Genomic DNA, 24197 nt, shown 5'->3' on the forward strand with positions numbered 1-24197 from the left:
CACCCAAGGAGAAGACAAGAACAGCAAGGTGAGCCAAGGGAATACACAGAGGAATATTAGTTACCCCCCCATAGAATTACCTGATTTTACCACCGGGGGTACTATACCTATTCACGGGTCGGCGCAGCTTCCACTGCATCTTCGACGAACCCCGGACCCTAAGGGGAAACAAAAGGACAGCAAGGTGAAACAAAGGGACTAACAAGGGGAACCCTCCTCACCACAATAGACTTACCTGATTTTACCGCCAGAGGTATTATCCCCCGAGACTTCATACTTTCTCTCAGCGCCTGAACAAGGGAGAAAGCAACAGGTTACATATTGACATTACTTTATCGAACTGTGTTGGAATATATAAATCCTTACCAGAATACTACCGGTTTCCACGAGGAACTCTTCATTAGGATCAAGCTGCAACCTGCAAGGAATCAGACAAGAGTGAAAGTCAGGCATTTGAACTCTTACGAACTTTATACTTACGGCGTCTTGCTGGGAATCTCTGAGTTAATATTGTTCTGGAACTCACCAATTCCTTCGAGCCAGTGAAGCAACTGGTTATCAACGCGCCCCTGCACTCAATGCAGGATGGAGAGCTCATCTTTTCAAACCATCAGGTGAGACTATAAGAGGGAACATCAAAGGTGATCTGTGGGGAGAACAGCGGGGGTTTACCCTCAACTCCATGGGTGGTAAATTCCCTTTCTCCATTTGCAGAAGAATATTCCTACGGGACAAGCAAACAAAATTAGGTGGGCCAGTCCAGTCCGTCACCTCGGCCCTACGCGTCACATTGGTGGAGACCGCAGCTGTACAGTTCCAATCAACGCCTCTGTGGGAGCCAGGTGAGCGTAACAGAACGTTGGAAACTAGTGGTGCTTGAATAATTCCTGATGGTATGCAACTTCTACATTCTGTAATTCTAACTTTTACCTTTCTTGTGGTAATGTCAATGTATATTTTTTTGCTTGGACATTGTATACAATATACCACCATATACCAATTAGTTAAAATGCATCGTGCCCATGGTCATTCTAAACCGAAGTCCACCTTGTGGGTACACCTAGTATAATTTCACACACTGCAGTTGCCACACGTGGTAAATCATGCTGATCGTCTTTGCAAACCCAAGTTCTCAGGTAATGTAGTTGTTCTACCAATGGAGGGTCTATTGACATCAGACCTAACTATGATGTCTTGTATATTACTGCTCCTTTTAAACGCAAATAGTGGTGCAGCTAAGGCCAACAGTCCATTCTGTAAAAAATGCTAATATCTCCCTATGAATTTCTTGATTTTAAAGGACAAGTTGAAATAGGTGCACGCACAGACGAGCCTCTCGTCACTATCCTATCTGTCATTAGTGTCCATGAAGTCCTCTCGGGGGATGTTGGAAGCTCATTTTTTAGCTTGCCAAATATATTTCTTCATATATTTTTTGGCTTGCAATTTTTGGGTGAGCTTCCCTGCTGCTTGCTCAAAGTCTGTGAGATTAGAACTGTTAGCCATATGTGTATAAACTGACTAAATAGGAGAATCTTCTGTAAAGGTTTTGGATGGAAACTCTGAAAATTGAGCACTGCGTTGGAATCAGTGGGCTTGCTGAGCACCACACACCGGGGGTAATAATAAGCTGCGCTCAGATGCCTGAGGGTTTGTAGCGCTATATAAATGCAGTTATTACTATTATTATTATTATTATTATTATTATTATTATTATTATTATTATTATTATTATTATATGGTATTTCAACAGTCCTGGTTACATGTGTGAAAAATAATGTAGGGTCCAAAGTATTAAGCCATGCCATGAACAATGAGATCTTCTCTTTGGGTCCTTCCCAAATGACCAACACTTCCTCAATAAATCACTTTCATAGTTTAATGTGGTGTTGGAATTCATTATCAATGGAATAGATGTATGTTGCCTCGAAATTATTGACATATAAAATGGCCAAATTTGGAGCCAGTGTAGACCCCATGGCTGTACCCTCCATTTATTGATATAGTCTATCTTGGAAATGCTCTCAAATCTTGACTCAAACTCTCTTTATGTCCTCATTCTTCTCCCCCTCTCTTCTGCTTTTGCTACAGTAAACCACAAAAGCTGATTTCCCCCTCTGTGATACCCTGGGCATCACAGATCAGGCCCTGGCGTGGCTTGCCTCCTTTCTCTCTGACCGGCCTTCCCAGGTGGAACTTGGGTCTTTTTTTCTCCTCTATCACTCTCTCTATTTGTGTCCCCCAGGGCTCCAACCTATCCCCCTGCTTCTTCAATATCTACATGGTCCCTTGGCCCACGGGCTCTCTACCTTTACCTCTAACTTTCAATGTTATGTCGATGACACGCAGCTCTCTTTCAGGCCTCCTCCTCCTCCTTGCTCACCCCTGGCTGTCTGTCCGCAATTCTGTCTTGGTGTACTGCTAATGATCTCTGCCTGAATGCAAGCAAGACAGAGACCATCCTCATTGGGACCCCTGCTCCCGCGTTCCCCTCTTTCACACTGGATGGCCTCCCTTGTCCCTGCGCCCTCAGCCACCAATGAGGCAAAAAATCTAGGGGTCATATTTGACACCACTCTCTCCTTTTCTTCTAACATCTCGGACATCTCTTAAAAAGTCCCACTCCTCAGAGATATTCTACCTTTTATCACTTTCCCCCAGAGGCTCGTCATCTCCTGATTCTCTCTAGGCTGGACTACTGCAGCAGCCTCTTTCTTAATCTTCATTCCTCTACTCTCCATCCTCTACAACTCATCCAGAACGGAACTGTGAGACTCATCCTTGGCCTCAAGTCGAGGGACTACATCTCTCCAGCATTGAAATCCTTCCACTGGCTCCCGTGGCTGCAAGGATCAAGTTCAAGACCCTCTGCATAATCCACAAGTATTTCTGGGGCCGGGACCCGCACTATCTAAAACACTCTCTTCCTAAATTCTCTCCCTCCAAAGTCCTCCACTCGTCCTCCTCCAACACTCTGCGGGTGAGCCGTTTTTTCAAACAGAGATTTTGGAGTAGATCTTCATCCTCTGCAGGTGCCTCCATCTGGAACAGCCTCCATTCCTCGCTCCATCTTCAGCCGGAGCACCTTAAGTTCCAGAAACTCCTGAAGACCTTCCTCTTCTTTTCATCCTCTCTCCCTCTCCCCTGCTAACCTGTGTTCTTTTTTCTCTCCACCTTCCTTCCTCCTTCCTCCTTCTCCTCCCTAACTCTGTTCAGCTTTTGCTGAGTCGTTCCCTGGTTAACCTCCAGAGCCTTATATGTCCCAGGCGACCCACCAGTTATTTGCACTTGCCTTCGGGTCGCTGCACTATGTTCAGCATTACTTCACTTTCAGCTTACGCTCCATGAGCGAGGCAACCCCTCTGCACATAACCCAGGGCCCTTCTGAACTGGATGCGCTTGTTCCCCACCCCCCCACCTCCGTCTGTACGCATGCATGATCTGAATGTACTAAAATTAGTAAACTTGTTTGTCCTGCCCCCTAACCCCCTCTTTTGTTCCCACCCTAGCTTGGTTGCGACTGTAAGATTTCATGCAGTTGCACTAAGAGAAATGCCGTCAGGACTAGTATGCTAGTTTTTTCTGTTAGATCATTCAGAAACTTCAAGGTCTAAGAATGACTATGGTATCCCCTTGCTCCCTCCCACCTTGAATCAATTTGAAGCACTCCAACTGTGTATAAGCAACGTATAAATAAACAATAAAAATTACAAAGACACTTTTTGTAAGAGTCATCTCTGTACACCAGTGAATTAAGTCCCTATGCTCTTGGCTCAATTCTTGAAATCCATCTGTCAGATATTTGGATACTCATCATCATTTAACTTTATTTTGGCTCAAAGTCATAAAAGTGTCACATCACAATTTACAATCATCTCAATACATGCCTAGAAAGGGTGTTAACATTAAATAGGTAGCATAAGACACGTGTCTGCGGGTCCAAACACAATTGGAGCTGGTACCAAAATTACTCCCTCTGGTGAAGTCATCAAAGTGCCTGTTAGTGACCATGGGCCGGGGGAAACCCCACTTGCCAGGCCCCCAAAGAAACAGCATTCACTCCCGTCAGGACAGTCCGTGGAACCAGATTCCGACATTGGTTAGAACTCATTACGATAGCACTATTTATCAGGGGATTAGATAGCCATCCAGAGATCAACATGTTCCTGGCCACTTTTCAGCTTCTTAGTGTTATCCTAACAGAGTTAGACTCATCATACCCAGTCTTAGATTTCCTAATATAGTCCACGATATGGTCGATGGTTACAAAAAAGCAGCCCTTCACTGAGCACAACCAGTGTAAGCATTTCTTTCTGAGCGTTTCCCTTGATTCATTTTGCTAAGAGGGCGGTTTCAGTACACCATGCAAGAATATTGAACAGGGGGAGAGGAAGAGAGTAGATTTCTGGCAAAGATTAGGTGGCTCTTCGGCCAGCCCTCTGATTACATTCACTGGTAGTTTAATTTCCCCTAGAGTTGTATCAATCCGCAGTCTTCAAATCGGCTTCTTATAATTTGAGACACTTGCTCCTTATCATTTGAGACACTTACTTTTTTTGAAGGTACTCCAATCCAATCTTGGCTGCCACCAGTTCCCTTGCTTAACTCTGGGAGATTAATACAAAGGACATAAGCAAGAGGTCCTACTGATCTCAATGCATTGGGCCTGACCATTTCCATAAAGGACAGGAGCACATTTTTCAGCGACAAGAGTTTAGTCAACACCAAGCTACAGCTACAGCTGTGGCAACTCCCTCTTCCCTCTGTGCTCCTGTGCCCGTTAGTGGCAGGGATAGCATGGGAGGCGCTGGACACTTCTTTCATGTTAGGTACTGAGCTGAGGGGAAATCCTGACATATCTGCATTGTATGCTGCCAAAGCACTTGCCAGGCACCTCACAGGCTCTGTACCCATATACGCGGGTAGCAGAAAGGGCGTTTGGCTGATCATGTCATCAATGGTCACTGTTCATGCTACCTTAGCATCCTTAACCTCCTATCCACTTAGTGGCAGTGTTATAACCTGGGCCAGGGTGCACAAGCATGCCATCACAGTTAGGGGATAATGAGAACCTCCGTCTGCGTAGGGCCAGGACAGCAGACTATCTGGTCTGGGGCTCGGCCTGCTATGCTCTGGGTGCTTGGGAGGCCAAATGTGCTTTGATGTTGGACCAGAGGATCCTGATGGATAGGTGGGGTCAACCAAACAGGATGAGATACCAAGAGTTATAACGGCCAAAACAGCATCAATGGTAATGATATCAGTGACAACAGCAGTATCTACAATTGCCCTCCTCCTCCTCCTTTAAGCGAACTGGCGATGATCTTGGGAGTGTCCAGAAATAGTTGGATTTCAGAAATTAGCAAATGTGCGTTCCTAAAGTGCCAGCACTGCCAGCAGCATCAGGTCCAACTGAGGGTGCAGGATCAACATCTTTTTGGAGAGTCAGGATGGGTGTTTTCAATTTTAGGGATTGTTTGTTTCGCTTTAAGAACAAGATTTTTCTATTGGGTCCCAAACCAAGGCCAAATCCCAGGGCGAGCCCAGGTCCAAACACGGGCAGGGGAATAGAGTCCTGCACCAGTTATGAGGTCCCAGACATAGTGGATGGGGTGCAATGGCCCCGATGTTTTAATATTTTAATGTCAATGTTAATGTCAAGACAAAGAAAATGACAGCTTACATAGAGTATACTCAGACAGCAACATTACCCACTTTTTGGAGCCCCCTGCGGAGTCCAAGAAGCGGAAGTAGCAAAGCAGAGCAGGGGGTGGTCCCTGACAATAGGTACAGTTACTCTAGAACAATGGGCGGCAACCAACGATGGTCCTCCAGGCCGACGTAGGAGTTGGTGGCTGGGGCTCCAGGAGATGATGCGCGTGACCCCTTACGGGCTGCGAACACCCCTGTTGGATGCGAACATCCTGCGCCCTTGTATCCTCGCAGGCTTCACCCTTGTGGGTAAGCCTGGGATTTTTAAAAAGTTTCTCAGGCGGGTCGGAGGGGACAGCAGTACAGCAATAGCCACATGGAAGAGGTGCTTTAGGCTATTTGTGCTCTTGATTTATTTTCTTATTGACAGCCAACAAATGTTTCAACACTTGCTCGTTTTCAAGGCTGTAATTTTGTATGGAAAAGTGTCAAACGTTATTTCCATAACATATATAAACAAAATCCATAATTAAAATTGTAGAAATTGTTGAGTAAAGTTAAAACTGAGATTTGTTGACATGCGGTTCATGGTGCCACTCAGTTTCTGCATTTCTGGTGAGTTTCTCATATGTGATGTACATGATGGATCTTACCAAATATTCTTAGGCATAATATCATGTTGGTAAGTGAGGTTAATTGCAATTTGATTTAGGAATGGTACCTTGAATTAAATATATATACCATTGGTTTGCTAAGTAGGTTGTAGGTTGGGTCACTTACCCATGTGAATTGTGTAATGTAGTTTTTAGGATCCAATATTCTCTCTTGTTCTTCTACTTTTTGCTCTCTGTTATGTGCCATCTCAAAGATACTGTACGTTAAATATGTTAAAAGGTTGGCTGAATATCACTGGTCTTTCATGTTTTGGTTGGTGTAGAAGACCAAGATTTGTGTCTTAGTGAATTGCATCTTTGGCAAAGGGTTATCCCCGCTCTCTATACTCTTGCAGTGCTTAGTTAATGTATTGTAAAATCCCATGATAAAATCATGTAGGGTTGCAAACTGCACACCTGAACCCTGCTTTGATTTGCTATTCGTAGCTTCAGTTTGGGAAAACCGGTCACTGTGTGCCGGGTTTGTTTGCAGTTGGTAAGAGTTAGGTGGTATTTGTTATGCACGTGTGTGTGGAATGTTTTTTGTGTAATTGTTTTTTTTGGTGTGTTGTATTTCGTTTTGTGTTGCTGAGTGTGTGCATTACATAGTGGTAGTAGGTTTCAGCTCTGGTAGAGGTATGTGTGTGTTTTGTTTGGTGTTTTACAGTGAGTATGCAGGATATTAGAATGTTTTTATTAGGGTTAGTCTCTATATATGAAACACTTATACAAATACAACGATTATACTGCACGTGTTATAAATCACCCTAGTTACAATCTTGGTTAAACTAGCAACTTTCTCTTCACTTCCTAATATATTATATAAAATTCTCTGTGTGAGATCATTTTTAAAACATTATTCTCCCAAACAATAGGCATACTGGCTCATTTTCTGAGAGAAAGAGCAACCATTTTAAACAATGAGCAACTACTTTGTATGGCCGCATGCTATAAGTGGTTAAGTTGTAGGGTCTCTTTCAGAATCCATGGTCCCTGCAATGTATCAATGTGGAATAAAAATGTGTGCCCAAGAATGAAGGCCCCACGCCTAACAAATAATGTCTACAGTCAGTATGTGCTGCGCTTCAACTTGGAAATACACGTAGAGGCAGACATGATACTAGCCTAGTAGAGTACTGTGTTCATTTTGCTGATATATCATTTGTCTTCTGGGCAAGTTGTTAAAGGTCGTTGGCTCTTCATAACAAGTGTTGAAAATAGTTGATGTTGATGTTGAAGGTCTAACTTAAAGGAACAATGTCAAGGACCTGGGGCCTAACGAGACCTTTTCTGCACTGCCACAGATCCCCTTCTCCCTAAGTAGAGATTTGATTATGTCAGTTCAGCTTTGCTTTTTGTAAACTCCTCTTTTTCTAAACAAAGACATTTATTAAAAGAAGCAGCAGCTTTTCGAGTGTGAATTATACAGCTAGCTGCCCAGACAGCTCTGCTTATTGTTGTCTCGAATATCTATAAACTCTGTCGTCCCAGGAAAAAGAAATTCGGAAAAAATGTGTTTGCCGCTAGAATTGTATAGGCGTTTAGCACGACACTGCCACAGCTACTTCTCTGAGAGATAGGGCTTGTCTCGAAGATTTGATTATAGAAGACAACTGGCCACATTTCAGAAGTGCCACCCTCAGTCAGTCCTAGCATTTTAGTCAAAAGCACTTTGCATGCTGGGAACATTAGCACACACTTATTAAGAAATAATCCAATGGTTCATGGTGTTACCTCCCGGGCCCTAGTTATAGCCTTAACGTGGACCACACTGCCATTACAAAGCAGTAATGTCACCCACCTACGTGGGTGGAGCGTTTAACACCTTAGCAGTTCAGCATTTTGTCTGATTTGCTAATAGATTTTATTTTTGTAAGCTGTGAAATGGTGCAGTTGCAAATTCACAAGTTCAAAAAACGACACAAGAAAATGGCTGCCATGGAACATTTCTTAAAATCAGTGAAGTGACAGGGCCAACATTGTGACAGGACGGTCTGTTTCGAGTGGAGGGGTGGTTAAATTAACTCTGGAGTGGGGATGGGTAGGGTGCTGTGGTGCTAGATTGTGGCGCCAGTTTCAGGAGTCTGGACTGTGGGTGGAGTGGGCACACAGAGGTGTAGGGGGCAGAAAGTCGAATGGGAGGCAAAATAAAGGCGTTGCTGGTATCTTGCTAATCAGGGTCTGAAAAGGTGGGCACTAACATGAGGTAAGACCAGTCTTTCGAGTCACCTCATTGGCTGAGAAGCCTTCTGACATCAGAAGCCAGGTGTTAATGGAGGAAAGTGCAGATCTATAAGACCCCCACATGCAACGTGTGGTTGACTACTATTAGGGGAAAAAATGACCCTAGTGGAATAGGATTAGTGAGCGCCTTTGGTTGATACACTGAACGTCAAATGAAATGCATGTCCGGCAGTGGCAGAGCTAAGCAAGGGACTGGGGAGCAGCCACAACCCCCGTGTTAAATTTCAGATCTCAAATGCTCCTTTCCACCACCTGCAAAGTAGTGAAATATACTGGAGGATGCCCCTTACGCAACCCTTTGTCGCAATCGCCATTGGCACTGGTGCTAGTCCGCTGCAAACAGGATGCTGGATGTGAACGCTACATTGTGGGAGCCAGCACCAGAAAGGTATTTAAATCTTCCATGCTGCATGCAGCACATTGACTTCATGATTAACCAAAAGGTAAAAAACAAGTATCAAGCGGATAACATTCTAGCTTCTCTTTGAATTCATCACTCTTCGCACCTTTTACGTCCTATCATGTCACATTTCGGTGTGAAAAAAGGATAGATGTTATGTCAAGTACTTTTCTTTCCCTAGAGCATTTCAGCATCTACTGTATATATTTTGTGACAAGGAGAGCCACGGTTTTCATTGTGTGTGTAAAGGGTTGGACCCCTACCTATTTGCTCAAAGACAGCTTTTCGTTTTATTGATCTGCTCTTCACTCAGCATCAAGCAGGCATTTTAAATCTATCTGCATCTTCAGACTCGTTAGGTTGAAAGCTCATTTTTATTTGTAAAACACAGATATTCGTTATGTTCTTTTTATGATTTGCTTATACGTTTTCCAAAATACAATTCACATATTATGACATCTCAAATGTGGCTCCTTTGAGTTAGAAATTATGTGCGTGCTATGCACAGTGGATATAATTTAATCCATTATCATGATAATAATAATAGCAGTTTGCAAAGAGACAAATAGTCTGTTACAGACCTAGGAAACCAGGATCTATGGCTTTTAATCACCTACTATAATGTAACCTGTCCAAAAAGTAGTTTGGTAATGATCACCTAGACCTCAAATACCTACAGCTAATTTCGCCAGTATGTCGACCCCCAAACCTCGACAATGGTATGGTTTATGACATGTGCCTGTAACTAGTATTCTCCAGCATGGTCTGGCATGGATTCACATGCTCATGAATATTACCCATCATCAGGATGGGAATCCTTGTTAAAAGAAAAAAAAACAGTTTCACTTTCCATTTAAAACTATATTTCTCCTCTAAACAAATCACTGTCCTCTGGGTCATTCTGCCCCATCCAATGACAGTCCTCTCTCTAAGCTCCACCACTGGTGGCCATCTTCAGATTTGGCAAGCACGTAAAGTGCAGCATTAACCAAGAAGAGCCACGGAGGGGAAGGAGGGAGGGTTTGCATGTGAATCCATGCCAGAACCATGCTGGAGAACGATAGTTACATGTAAGTAACTTAAACCTTTTCCAGCATGGGGTTTGGCATGGATTCACATGCTCATGAATAACGATTACACAGCAGTACATATACACAACCACAGGAGGTGGCAAGGCTCAACAGAAGCAATAGACACTCACCTGTGGACCAGACTCACCTCAAACAAACAGGTTGCGTAGAACCGATTGGCCGACTCGGAACTCCTCTCTGGAATCCCTGTTGACGAATTAGAACCTTTAGATGGTGTGCATGGACCTCCACATAGCAGCCCGGCAGATGTCGAGAAGGGGCACACCAGAGAGAAATGCTGTCGTTGCTTGCGATGGCTCTGGTGGAGTGGCCTCTTGGCCGGCCTGGTAAGCAGCCTGCTAGGCAGTCGATGACAGTGCATAATGTAGACGGAGAGCCACCTGGAGATGAAAGCCTTTGACAAGGCCTTTCCTTGATGTACAGGTCCCAAGTTGATGAACAACTGAGAATTCTTCTGAAAATCCTTTGTACATGCCACATAGAACTTCAAGGCATGAGAAACGTCTAGACCCTTTCCGCTGGTGATGACGGATTCGGAACGAAGACAGGCAACACCAAAGGTTCGTTGAGGTGGAATTCTGACTGTACCTTTAGCATAAATGTGGGGTGTGTACGCAGTACCACCCTTGAAGCGTGGAAAGACATTTAAGGCTGCTTGCAAGACAGGGCCTGAATCTCCCCAACCCGCCTTGAGAGAAACTTGAGCAGGGCCTAATGCATAGGTTTGAAGAGCGCTCCCATGAGGTTAGTTAGCACAACATTGAGCTCCCAAGCTGGGGCAGGAGTCCTGAAGAGCCCCTTGAGGAACTCCTTGACGAGTCTGTGAGATCACAGTGAAGGTCTGCCTGGAGAGCAGGTGTACCTGGATATGGCAGCAAGATGCACCTTGATAGAGATGTGAGCTAGTCTCATTTTGGCCAAGGAAAGCAAGTACTATAGAAATTGTTGGGCTATGGCCTGCAAAGGGGTAGTCTTATTAGTCCGGAACAAACAGAGAAGCGTTTCCATTAATGTCCATAGGATTTCACTGTTGACAAGGCTTTGGCACTGGCCACGATGTCCTTACATTCCTTGGGTAAATCATAACCACCAAACTCTAGGGCTGCAAGAGCCATGCTCTCAGGTTCAGATACTCAGGGTCATGATGCAGAATCGCCCGACCCTTCTCTGAGGAGAAGTTGCATGGACAGCAGTAGCTTGATTTACAGGGCCACTGACAGACATAGTAAGTCCAGATACCAGAGTTTCCTTGGACACACTGGGGTTGCAAATATTGTCCTGCAGTGATACTGTCTGAGTGTGCCCATGCTCCTTGGTTGAGTGAACCTGCTGGCAAAACGTTGGCACTTGGTGTTCACCGCCGTCGCAAAGAGATCGATCTGGGGTTGGCCCCATTTGCCGAATAGAAAATTCACCTGGTCCTGGTGAAGTTCCCAGTCGTGGTAAGAACACAGTTTCCTGCTGAGTGGGTACACAATGGTGTTCATTTCTCCTGCTAGATAAAATGGGACAAGGAACATGCTTTGATGAACAGGCCAGCGCTGGTGATTGGGTCCACCCTTTTTTCCAGATGTAGAACATGGTGGTGGGGTTGTCTGTGAAGATACTCACCACCTTGCCCTTCAACAAAGGGAGAAAAGACTTGAGAGCCCAGAATACACCCCGAAATTCCAGGACATTGATGTGGAGGTCCTCCTCCTCTGGCTGCCAGAGGCCTTTGGCATGCAACTGTCTGGTGTGGGCTCCCCATCCCTCTAGAGAGACATCTGTGGTGACCGGGGAACCTGAAACAGAGCTCCCTGTATGAAATGTGGCCATACACCCCACCACTTTATCGCCCAACAGAACTCCTCGTTGAGCAAGATCGTGACCGCAAATTTCCCTGACACCTGCATCCACCTTTCACCCAGGAACTCCTGGAGAGGTCTCATGTGAAGTCTGCACAGGTGAACAAGGCTGATGCAGGAAGGCATCATACCCAGCAGCGACTTTATGGACTGAACCGTTGCAGTCTGAACCAACGACAAGTGCTGTACTTTGCCTAGTATGGCTCTTACCCTCTCCTCCGTAGGCGATGCCAAGCACATCACTGTGTTGAGTCAGACACAGAGAAACAGCACTTCCCGGGATGGCGTAAAGCAAGACTTTGGATAGTTATGGTAAACACCAACTCTGTCAGCAGATCTATGGTCTTCGATGTGCGTTTGCTTGCCTGAGTGTGTAAGTGGGAACACACCAGCCAGTCATCCAGGCCGGGGTATACGTGGATGCCTTGTTAATGAAGATGCACCACCACGGGGGCCAGGCACTCCATAAAAATCCTTGGGGCCGATTTCAGGCCGAAAGGCAGAGCGTGGAACTGGTAATGCTGACCTTGAACTACGAATCGTGGTACTTGTGGTGTTTCTTGCGAATGGAGATGTAGAAATAGGCATCCTCCAGATTCAACAATGTCAGACAATCTCCTTGCTATAGCTGGCCGAGCCCATGTTGCAACGTGATCATCCAGAACCGTTGGGACTTCAAGTACTTGTTGAGATGACAAAGATCCAGGATCGGCCTCCACCCCCCTGTTTTCTTTCGAACCAGAAAGTACCCTGAATATACTCCGGAGCCCCAGAGACACTGGAGCATGGATTTTATTGCACTCTTCTGTAACATGGCCCACACCTCTTGCAGAAGCTGTGCGTGATTTTGTTCTTGGCACTGAATTAGCAGAACATGAAACCTGTTTGGAACTCCAAGGTGTGGCCCTTTCCGAGAGCATCCAGCACCCATCTGTCCATGGTGATCTTTTCTCACGTGGTGACGGACTTCACCAGCCAGCCTCCCACCAGGGTGCATAAGTGGGAGCCCGAGGCCACGGCCAGTTCAGACCTGCTTGGAGGACAGAGCTCTGCCCTGGAGGCAGCACTGCTGCTGTCCTCTGCATCCTTAAGAGCGGCCCCATTAAGCTTCTTGAGCAGAGGAGCGGGGAGGCTGTCGGTAGAGGGTATTATAAACCTTGGAGGACCTTCCTGGTTTTCCTCTGGAAGAGGAAAGGACAACGGCCAAGGCTGCTGCAAAGTTCCTAGGGAGCGTGCCATATCTGTGTCAGTCTTTATCGCCTCCAAAGACACGTCGACTGCATTTCCAAAGAGGTTCTCCCTGTTGAACGCCATATCGAGCACCTTAGTCTGGACATCCTGGCAGAAGTTTGTTGCCTTCAACAAATCTTGAAGATGCACGGACACCCCGTTCCCCAACTGGCAGAAACCCATGTCTGCCATGTCCACTGCCACTTTAATGGCCTGATCCGAGGCCACCTCCCCTTCTTGAAAGAGCTCTCAACCTTCTTGCCTTTGGGCAGGAAGTCCAGAATAGGACCCACTTGAACCCTAGTTCCCGGTCATATTGGGACAAAATGGCTAGAGTGTTAGCTGTCTTGATGGTAGAGGTTGCTGCATACAATATCCTCTTGCCCATTGCATTCAGCTTCTTCCCCTTCTAGCCCAGAAGTACCATGGCTGCCAATGACGGGTTCGCGGAGCGCTTCTTGGGTGGGGCCGAGACCACCGAATCAGGCGAGGGCTGAGACCTTAAGCACCTGGGAGTTGAATCTGTAACCCTGTACTTTTTCTCCAACCTGTCCCGCTTGGTTGGGTCCATACTCGGGTTTCTCATTACAGCTAGGGCTTCCTCCCAAATGTCGTTGAGGAAGGGGAAGGACTGACTGAAACAGTTCAGAGCCCCTTGACATGACGGAATGAAAGGATCCAACTTCGTCGGATGTTGAGACCCTATGGGGCCCGTCTGCGTTTCTCCATCAGCCACAATGAAGTCGTCCTTGTCGGTACCCATAGCCATGGTAGCTGTGTCCGTGCTTTTGTCCCTGCATGGGGCCAGGGCTCCGACTGGGGTCTTTTAACAATGAGGTGGTGGTGGAGTAGTCAGATGATGCTGAGGACCACCGCCCCTTTTAGCCCTTCTCTTCCACTGGGGCGAGCTTAGCCTCAGAGGCCCCTGGTGGCCCGGGAAGGCTTAAGTCCCGGTGGCGGCATCATCTGCTGTATTTTAGTGACCAGTGTGTGCAGGGTCTAAGGGTGAAAGTAGCCAGCGGCATAGGGTCTGGGCTGACGCACGTCCTCTTGCGAGCAGGGGACCCTTCATGATCTGTGTGGCAATTGTCCTGCAGATCATTGTTCTCGTCGGTACTTGAGTAAATCTGATCCGTAGCAGTCCGCTGGTCCACGTACCGGGGAAGGTCCACCGAGGGAACCGTTTCTCTCCCCTTCTCAGGAGGTTGTTAGGTCTGTGCAGTAACTGTATCTTTCCCTGACACCGGAGTGGCCACCGTATTCGTCACTGCCTACGCAGCTGTATCTCGCCTAGGGGATAAGGACACCCATTGACTGGTTGACACATCCTTCACAGACCCTCTCTCCTTCAATGCTGTCGCAGAGGATGTCTTTGACTTCATCGACGATGTGTTCATTGCTGCTTTCACCGACTATGCCTTTGCTGACTCACTTGACCTGGCATGCTGTGATGTCTTAGCCAGCTTTGACCAGTACTCTACGGACTTCTCCCTCATCGGGTTATCCATGGCCACAAAGAATAAGGTCAGGTTTAGGGACTTTCTCTTTGATGAGGCCCCTTTCGTTGGTAGGCTCACTGTGGAGGCGGATAGTGGTGGCGATCGCCTTTTGCCCTACTAGGGACCCACATCAGTTGCCAACCCAGCAACGCTAGCATTGCAGAGCTTGGCTTTCTCTTGGATCCCCACAAGTGGGGCGTCCTCAATGGATCTCAAGCTCCTCCTGGAAGGAGTTTGATCCTCAGACTTGCCGGTCCTAGATGAGGTTTGACCTTGCCCCATGGCTGAGTCAGTGACCTTGCTCGACATGAGCCACTCTGACAGTCTGTTGAAGCAGTCTTTTTTGGTTTTCTTCGAGAAATCCCGATACACCTCACATCCCTTCTCATCGTGGTCCAGATGCAGGCAATATAAACATTTATGATGCTGATCTTCCATGAAAACGTTTCTTAATCCCCACTTCGCACAGAGTTTGAAGAGGCTTTGACTTTCCTTTTAATCTTCAGGCATGGCTGAAAGATGCGAAGTAGGCCCAAGGCTGGCCTTCTCGAAACTTTGATTATGATCTGATGGTGGATGAAGATCTTTGCCGGTAGTGGATCAATGCTGCCGGTCTCTGTCCTTCGTCAAAGATGATCAAGCAAAAGTAATTCAAAATTCAAATTATTTTGGACAAACATTTAAAAGAAAATGGGAAATCAGCTCAGAGAGCAACTTCAGGACTCCCAATACTGAAGTGTGGGGCAAAACTCTGAAGATGGACACCAGGGGTGCATCTTAGGGAGAGGACTGTCATTGGATGGGGCCGTATGACCCAGAGGACAGTGATTGGTTTAGAAGAGAAATACAGTTGTAAAGGGAAAGTTGAACAGTTTTTTTCTTTTACCGAGGATTCCCAGCCTGATGACCTTGAATATTCATGAGCATGTGAATCCATGCCAGACCCCATGCTGGAGAATAAAAAATGCCTTAGACAAGATATAAATGTGAAACAGTAAAAAGGGGGGCAAGTCCCCCTTAAACTCCCAATTAATGTTCGACCCCCACAACTCCCTTTAATTAAAGTCTTTACACAACCCTAAAACATATTGTAATAACATTGATTACTATTCACAAGTATTTGCATGAAGACACCAGTGACCACTAGAGGTCAGTGAATCTACATGAATTTCTTCAGGTTAGGCGAGTTGTGAATAAACAAAATACTGGTGTGATGAGAAAAAGCGCAACATTCAGGTCTGATTAGATTGGTGTGGGTGAACAAGGGACAATATACCAGAAACTGCACGGGCAGCTTATGACTCATTCAGCAAAAATTAGGGAAGCACAGAGGGGCTCACCAATCCTCTACAAACAGGCTACACAGCTACAGCAACAAACAGAGGCAGAGAGAGAAAATAGCTTATTGAGAGTCATAGCTCAGTTTCTGAGACAAGTCAGAGTACAATGTGCTAAGTGTGTGCAAGGAACTCTACCCCAGACTCTGGCAGAGGCCAGAGCAAGGGCATTCAGTGCATACAACATTTTCAGACACTTTCCACATTTAGGGATGGAGACCAAACATGTTGTGAGTGATTGTTTGCTTGTAGTTAACAATAACTAGATTCTGACAATGACCTGGCAAGGGGGGTATTCTTGCTTGTAAAGTCTAATGCAAGAGGAATCATAAGTAGGAGGAGTTAAGGGCAGAGACTGTTTTGCGTCTGTGGTGCTGATGTTGCCGTGAGACTTGTGCTGTCTACGTTTTCTACTCTTGCTACTTTGTGTCCCTGTTAATCTTGGGGCATGTGAAGCGCTCGAAGGAGCTGCGGCTAATTGCAAAAGAATTCCGTGCCTCTGAACAAAACCAGCAAGGTTGGGCCACGCCCCCTGCATCACGCTATTTAATCAGTAATTGCTGGCCCCTTGCGGCGTAAAGCCCGGAGGAGTTAAGAGTAGAGACTGTTTTGCGGCTGTGGCGCTGGTGTTGCCGTGAGACTTGTGCTGTCTGCGTTTGCAACGCTTGCTACTTTGCATCCCTGTTAATCTCGGGGCATGTGAATCATTCGACGGAGCTGCGGCTAATTGAAAAGGAATACCGTGCCTCTGAACAACACCAGCAAGGTTTGGCCATGTGCCCTGCATCACACTATTTAATCAGTAATAGCTGGCCCTTGCGGCATGAAAGCCTGGAGGAGTTAAGGGCGAAGACTATTTTGCAGCTGTGGCGCTGGTGTTGCCGTGAGACTTGTGCTGTCTACATTTCCTATGCTTGCTACTTTGTTTCCCTGTTAATCTCGGGGCGTGTGAAGTGCTCAACGGAGCAGCGGCTAATTGAAAAGGAATACCGTGCCTCTGAACAACACCGGCAAGGTCTGGCCATGCCCCCTGCATCACGCTATTTAATCAGTCATAGCTGGCCCTTGCAGCGTGAAGCCTGGAGGAGTTAATGGCAGAGACTGTTTGGCAGCAGTTTGGCGCTGGGGTGCGTGCATGCCGAGGGTCTCAGTGAACGATGAGAGCTAGCTGAAGTTACTTTCTACAGGAAAAGGTGAGGTTGTAAAGTGTAACTGTGGAACTCGGCACGCATCTGTGGTCAATTTTGATAAGTGACTTCTGTGAGTAGTGTCATAGGTAAGATTATATATGGACTATACCAATGACTTAAATTTGAGCACGGTAATCTATCTTTAACCTCCAAAATAACTGAAGCAGTTTACTGCTTGTGATTAGCAGGAGACTGTGGGCTTAATTGCCTTTGATCTTGCTACAAGGGTAAAATTCCCTCTATCCTAACAGCAGCCGCTGTGTCAGTGAATAAAGGATTGGCGGAAAGATGGGCTATTGGAAGTAGCTATTAACCTAAAACTTGCATTTATAGCTGGCAAAAAATGCTGCCCAGGAAAAGATCCACTCAGACCAAACATAACTTGCGTAAAATGAAGAAACAAACCAATATTGAGAACTGTGAGGCTGAGGAGTCTGTGGGGGTGAAAACTAAATTAAAGAAGAAAGCAAAGAACTCAATTCCTTTGACCAAGGTGTGATTACCGGATTCTTTCCTCTGAATCCTCTACCAGAAACTCGACAATCATTGAGGAAACTATAGTTCCAGGCTCTAGTGGTAGTGGCTTAATGAGTTCAATGAACTTCCATGACATTGACAATAATTCAATACTGGAATTGTGCTTGAACATACAGAGCGGGATGACACCACAAATACCTATGATGGTGGGAAGTAGCAGTGTAATGCAGGGTGAAAGTCCCACAAATATTCCCCCTGAATTATCGAGTCTTGCTGGGGGCACAGGCAGATTATCAGCCTCCCCAATCTTAGCAATGGCCTCAATGGAGGATGTTCCTGATATAGAGGCAGAGAACTCAAGTTGTCCCTATCCTGGGACAAATGAAATAGCTGAGATACAATCATCAGTCGCCTCCCTACAATTTGCGCTTAACATTCTATTGCAAATGTCTGGGCGTATTTTGGCCAACATTAACAGATTTACAATGGTTCAGGAGCATGAGGCAAAAGAGTGTGAGGAGGCAGAAGTGAACATGTCTGATGCTATTCATATTGCTGAATAAATTGAAGATCAGCAAGATAAAGAGACTAATTTGAACTTGGAACAGAGCCTCAAAGTATTCTTCTCACAGAAGCAGCGTAGAATGACAGGAAGGCACAAAAGAGCAAGAAACCAAGTATTTTGGTCTCGCCAGTGGGAGAATCGGTGACACCCGGTTCACGCTCTAAGAGAGCAAAGAAAAGAGCAGCTAGAGCTACGAAAAAGAACGCCATAAGTGATGGTCGCTTGACTAGCTTGTTGCTACCGGAGCAAGAGAAGATGAAGGAGTTGGTGAAGGATGTAGAATTATTAGAGGTAGAGGACCAGGGGGAAGAGAGAGGATAGTATTGAGTCCAGATAAACCCCTGTGTTCACCAACAAACTATAACACTGACTACATCGGGTAAAAATCAGAAAGATCTGTCAGGCAATCGTATTTGGCCTTTATAAGAATCTATATCAAAGTGATGAACATAGATGGGTGTCACGATCTGAATTTTTGATCAGACTATACTCAGTTCCACAATTGCGAGTGTTGAAATCAGATGACCTCCAATTTGTGGAGCCACTGAAAGGACCTAATCCTAATTTCTATGCCTTACATTGCAAATTCCTATCAACGGCACAGATGATTAGAACATTCAAAGAAGAATTTATGGAAGTTGATGTCGAGATTGATGTTGATCTGGATGAAGTAGACCCCAGCTGCTTGTATAAGGTGACAGTAACACCATAAAAGGAACTAGAATGTCCTAGCATATCCAAAGGAAAGAAGGTGGAAGTCTCTGATGTACAGCAAGTCTTAAAATAGTTAGCAAAGTCACTTCCTGAGGTGATGGCAAAACATTGAGATTTTACTGTTCTATCTTGGAACTGTAAGGCTTTGCCCATCTATTGACCTCGGAGGGTTCAGTTGACCTCATTGCACAATATAGCTGTATATGCCTACAAGAGACATGAGCTATGGACCCTTTGATACCAGATGGTAATGTTATCTTCCAATCCTATGCTAAGAGGGGTGAAAGAGGCAGACCCTTTGGGGGTCTGCTTATGGGGGTGCTAAATACACTGGTCTCTAGGCAGATTAATTGCAACCAAGAGAACAATTTAATTGCAGTCAAGGTGGAATATGGGTGTGAGGGAAGTTGTGTAAGATTTCTTCATGTAAATCTCTATAATACCCCTGGAGTGGTATTAAGGGAGCAAATACAAGATGCCTTGCATGATCTATTGGCATCTTGGCTAACAAAGCCTGGAAACACAGCTACAGTAGTGGCTGGTGACTTCAACTGCCACATGACCGGGGAGGAGGGGGGCCACCCAGAACCCTAAACTTATAGAGAAATGTGTAATGGTCCACACTAAAAATTTTGTGGAGGAGTTGGAATAGGTCCAACTGTTTGATTATTGGAATTTAGAAATGATCAATGGCCGAACAGCTAGTGATTAACCTGGTAAGCACACATGGACTAATGGAGTATCTTGTAGTATTTTAGACTACATATTTGTGTGCCCCAAAATGCAGCTACACGTTGAAGACATGGAAGTTATTCCCAATTAATGGAGTGACCATGCTGGCCTCCGGTGTGTCTTCAACGTTCCTAGTGGTGGTCCCGTGGAGAGGAGCATGGGTAAAGTAAGTGTTGATAATGCAGGTATAAGAATAAGCTGGTCCAATAAGAACGTAAAGCAGGCAAGATAAGCTTTAGCCATTGAGAGATTTTATTATTTACCCGACTTTAACACTATGACTAATAATTCAATAGAATATCCTTACATTCTCTGATAAGCATGCAGCAACCCTTATGGGTTCAATTGAAAGAACATAGGGTAGCAAACTCCCCTACAACAAGGAGATTAGAGACTCTGAGAGGGGTTTGAGAACAGACCTCCGTATTATGAAGATAGTGAATATCTCAGTGGAATTATATTGTGATAATGTGAGAAAAATTAAGAAAAGATATAGAGCTACCATCAAGGGTATAAGAAATGCTGAGAGAAACCAAGCATTCCAAAGATTAGTGCAGACTATTTGTACAAAAAACACATGAAGCATTTGGACACTCTTAACTGAGGCGAGGGGGACTGTTAAAGGTCAATTAGTGAACCCAATTGGCGATGCAGAATGGGTAAGGTTTCTTGAAAATCATAATTCATCTTTAGATGCTGAGGATGCAACACCATTGATAGGAGTTCCATTAAGATCACCCATTGATGCATCGTATGATGCAATGTTTAGCAAGATTAAAGAGTTAAAGTCTTTTAGAGCCCCAGGTCCGAATGGGCTGGTCAATATAGTCATCAAGAGTCAGCCAGAGTTCTGGGCCCATTTGCTAGTTATCTTGTTCAAGAGGATTTTGGCTCAGGGCAAAATACCTTACTCTTGGCAAACAGCGGGCTTGATACCCATCTTTAAAAAGGGGAACCGTCTGGATCCGAACAGCTATAGATTATTATCAATGTTAGATGCAGCAGGAACATTGTTTGCCTCATTACTGCTCAAAGAGTTGCAGACATTGGTTGACAAAGCAAACATCTTGTGTAAATTCCAAAGTGGGTTCCAACAGGGTTATTCCACCACCCACAATCTCATAGTGATGGATATCCTATGCACTAGGGCGTGTAGTGAGGGGCAGCCCCCGCTGTATGCATTGTACATAGATTTTAAAGCTGAGTTCGACTCAATTCGCAGGGGTCAATTATGGTTAAAATTGGAAGCTATGGGCTGCCCTGATGGGCTTTTGTATTATATCAGACTATTACATTAAAATACCTCAGTCAGAACCAAATTGGACCAGGAAGGGCATGTGACAGAAAAGGTCCAGCAGAACAGGGACGTAAAGCAGGGATGTGTCACTTCTCCACTTATTTATAATATATATGTGTATGATATACCAGTGGCAATAGTTGCAGCCAAAAACTGTCCCCCAAAAATTGGTGAGGCCCCCTGTTCTGTGTTAGCGTATGCAGATGACCTGGTAATTTTTGACAATATCATCAGTGGGCTACGACGATCTGCTATTGTATTATCAAAATATGCTTATAGTAATGGCCTAACAATTAATTTGGGGAAGACTAAGTCTTGAGATATACTAGCAAAAGAGCAACTCGTGTCAGCCTTATGGTTGGCAAAGTGAATATCTTATATTCTCCTCAATATCACTATCTGGGAATAGATTTTGATCCCAGGGTTGACTATGTTACATGCAAACAAACACACACCATTAGAGCAGCACAAGTTTCTGCTCTGTTCTCTAGCTTTACCATTAAGCAGGGTGGTTTTACATTATGGGGCACGCGCCATTTATATATGCAAGGGTTTATCCCGATGATGACATATGGCCTAGAAGCCCTTCTACATATGGATTTGAAATGACTCCAGGTTATTGAAGGGTCATGTTGGCGACGTATGCTTGGCTTACCTCCCTGCCTATCTATGGCCCTTATAAGGCTACAGTTAGGATTACCTTCTCTAAAAGCTATAGTCTTTAAAAAGAGGGCTGGGTTCTACTTGAAGATGAATAGTGGAACAAAAAATCTACTCTTAATAGCAGTCCACCAAGAATTACTCAAAAAGCACACCACCTGTCCACGGCATGGGTCTTTGACAACATTTCTAGCGGAAATAGGCTGGACCTGCAGAGGAGTTAGTTATTCAGAGGAAGTACAGAATGCTCTAGGAAATTGTGTTGAGATGTGGTATTAATTGGACAACTACGCCCGCCTCAATACATTAAAAAGTTATCATTTTGTGTAGTATAGATTGTACTCCTTTAAGAAACCACAGGCTTACCTGAACCTTTGTCCATCAAAAACACTTGTACGCTTCATTCTTCTCTTTAGAATGGAGCAGCTTCCAACTATGATGGTCATGGGGAGCAGAGAGGAGATCCCTATCAAACAAGTCTGTCGCATATGCAAAGAACAGGAAATATTTTAGACAGCCAAACGATTGCTGACCGAATGCCATACTATGGCCAGTATAATCCAGTATTATATTGGTATGTATGCACATAATCGGGAAGTGATTGGGGACTTATCCTTTTGGCATTACTGCACTAATACTAATAGTATGCGTTTGTTAATTGCCCTTTATATTATATGGCTAAAGATTAAAGCCAAGTTGGGCTTAATGATATAAGAAATAGGAAATTGTTTGACAATATGCTATATGCTCTCCGGATGGTGGGTCTCTTTGGGAAGAGCACTTGTAAATGTGCCCCACATTGTCATATATATTCAGATGCTTTTTTCCTAGTAATTGAATGGAAAGTAATACTCTATGTCGAACCTCAATTAATTTGAATAGATCTTAGTGTTACCATACGAGGAAATGAAGGTTAAATGGTTTTTATGATCATTATTATTATTTGTGGTTGTATGTTTTGATGGATATTATAATATTATTTTGTTTTGTATTTTGTTTTAGATTTGTATATCATGTGTAAAGTTTATTATGTAAACTAAATCACATTAAATATTAAATACATTGCTAATAGTCATTTGTTGCGTCTATCTTCCTAGGAGCCCGAAATGGCAACCCGTGGTCAGAGGGTGCCAACATCTGAATCAAGGAGCAGCAAAGGCAAACCACAGTCAGAGGGGAACAATGTTTGAACTGATGAACAATCTCAGAGCAAACAAACAAGTGAGCTGGATACTATATCTATGGAACTGTGTCAGACACGAGACTTGGACACAGACACTTAGACATGTTGGAGACTAGGGAATTGAGGCTCAAATATTAGGCCTTCTTTTTGAAGTTATACCTCAGCCTTGAGTGTTTTGTTGGTCCCGCTCCATCATAACATTTGAAGCAAGAACAATTTCCTTTCAAGCCATTGAAGCAAAAGGGAGGGGTAAGGTGGTTATGTAATTCTGCCAACCTTCCTAATTCTATCAATTGAGATTCAATTGTACTATATTTTGGTTTTTCTCCTGTCTGTATCTTTTCCCTCAACATGGGCCTCATTACGAGTTTTCTGGTCCGGATGCAATGGTACCGATAAGCTTGCCGGTACCATTGTATCCGGACCGGCAAACTCCGAGTTGTGCTTGTGGGTGCCTTTTATTCCACCTGGTCCGACCTGGCGGAATGAAAGGCACCCGCGAGCACAGCATTTCAGATGCACAGGCACCGTTTATAACGGTGCCAGTGCATCCGGCTTCCCCATTCCAATTGAGCCCTATAGGGTTTTTTCTGGTGGCCAGGAATGGGCAAATATGGGGTCCGGCAAGACCATAATGACTGGGTAATTGCCCATTTCTGGGTGCCAAAAAAATGCAACTTTGGGCGGCAGCCGTGCATGTTTTACAGGCACGGCTACCACCAGGGTTGCAATGTGGCCCATGAACAAGGGGCAATTGGCAGGTGGCATCAAAAGGATCAAAGGGGATGCAGTGCATCCAGCATAGCAAGCAACGATTCCACGATTATCAGATTCCTCAGCACCATCTAAAATTCCACAGTGGATAACGTGAAATCTCTAGGCTAAACACTGAACAATAACCAGCCCACAACAAAAATATACTGCCTCCACATGTTTTATCTGCCGGCAGCCGGTCAAATATCTTTGGAAGTGGGCAGAGTGAAACATGCAGCACCTACACACACACCACACACTGAATTGTGTTGTTGAAAACTACATTTACAAGAGATTTGTACTGGTTTACAAGTTCCAACAAAACTGGACTTCTAATTGTAAGCACTGACATTCACCCTAAACAGTGAAGTAATACATATAACACCAATAGCAGACTCCAGCCCATAAGGACATTAAGTACAAACTATACATGCCTTGTCTTTTCTCACTCAGAACTCTTTGGACCTCATGAAAAGTAAACAAGCTCACTGGCACCCTTGTTTCCGTACTAGCAAACTATGTGTTTGCTTGCTGAGAGCTGCTGTGTCTGACAGGTCTGACCATGCTGGGCGCAGTGGTCGCAGTGGTCATGGTAGGCAAACCCTTCACGGAAGCAACAGCACCGTTAGCAACTGTGCAGGTGCATCCGTGCTCCCACTCCCCTAGAATTCTA

This window comes from Ambystoma mexicanum, chromosome 12, assembly GCF_040938575.1.
Source record: "Ambystoma mexicanum isolate Mex_15411 chromosome 12, UKY_AmexF1_1, whole genome shotgun sequence".
NCBI lineage: Eukaryota > Metazoa > Chordata > Amphibia > Caudata > Ambystomatidae > Ambystoma > Ambystoma mexicanum.